The following is a 1,541-nucleotide window of genomic DNA, read 5'->3' as shown; positions in this document are numbered from 1 at the left end:
AATACAAATTCTTCAGTTGGTCTTTACTTTATCTTATTTATTTTATTTATTATAACATACTAAGTTTAGTCAAATTCAAAAATTGTATTGATTATTATTCAATTTTAATAATAAATTAAAAAATTGTTAAATCTATATTTTTAATTACTTATTAGATTCTTATTCACTATTTAACCTTTTTTAATTGTAAATTGATAAGATAACGATTGCTACTCCTAACTTACAAATAACTAGTTTACAACTCGTACTATATTATAGATTAGATTAATTTTTTTTTTAGCATAATAAAAAATACTGAGGTCGTATAAAATTATATTTGATATTCTTATTAAACCCGATCATCCTTGAAACCTTATAATCCAACTTATTTTTATTTTCCTAACCTATGTTTATAATTAAATCGTTTGGGAGCTGTCTTGATGTGATTTAGATGACATGGTCAATCCAAGGACATAAACCTAACTAATAAAAATATAAGAGGATAAAATTGAAAAAAAGAAGAAGATAAAATTAACATAAAATACCTCATGACTTAATTTATTATCTAAGATGAGTTTAAAATCAAATTGTATGGGAGTTGCCTCGACGTGACTCATACAACTTGGCTATTAAAGAATTATATAAATCATATTTTGAAACCTTACTTAACAACTTAAACTTTTAGATTAAGATGATTTTTTGACATAATATTAAAATCTTATTGACTAAGCGGTTATAAGTTTGAATCTCACCACCTCCATTCTATTTAATACAAATTAAGCACAAAGTAGTGTGAACTTGTGCTAGTTTCAAACCTAAACACTTGAGGATGTATGTTAGATAATTATATAAATCATATATTAGATTTTTACCTAATAACTTGAGTTTTAACTCGAGAATGTTCTTTGAATTTGACTAGTTCAGAGACAACATGACTGACCAGTAAAAAAATTTAAGAACAAGTTTGAGAAAACAAAGAATAAGATCGATAATTGATTAGTCTAGAGACATCTTGATCGGCCAATAAAAAAAATCTAAGGATGAATTTGTGAAAAAAATAATAAAATTAACATAAAAAATTCTTAATATGACTCTCAGTTTAATTTAGGTTTAAAATTAAATTATATAAAAGTTATTTTGATATAATTTAATGGATTTAATAGTCTAAAAATATCTAGATGGCTGTTAAAATAAATCCAAGAATGAAATTAAAAAAAATAAAAATAAAGGGCGGAAGTATGGAAAAAAAATGGGAGGCTAAATAAAAAAATAAAAAAGACAAAAAGAGAGTAGCTATATTGTTTATATGAAGTGAAGCTCTGTAATAGTTCTAAAATGGCCATTGTTTTTCTTTTTATCAATTTTTTAGATTTAAATCTTAGAATTAGCACTCCGGCGAATTTATTTATTATTTTTTTAATATATCTTTGTGTCATGAAATGCGCATTTAAAGGAATTTACATGGGCTATTGATGTAAATACTCTAAAAACGTATGCCAAATTTACAATAAATCCAAAGGCTAAGCCCTACATCATAAAAAGACCTAAAAACAACCCCAAAA

This window comes from Populus euphratica, unplaced genomic scaffold, assembly GCF_000495115.2.
Source record: "Populus euphratica unplaced genomic scaffold, PopEup_1.0 scaffold10.1, whole genome shotgun sequence".
Classification (NCBI taxonomy): domain Eukaryota; kingdom Viridiplantae; phylum Streptophyta; class Magnoliopsida; order Malpighiales; family Salicaceae; genus Populus; species Populus euphratica.
Note: the sequence above shows the minus strand (reverse complement) of the source record.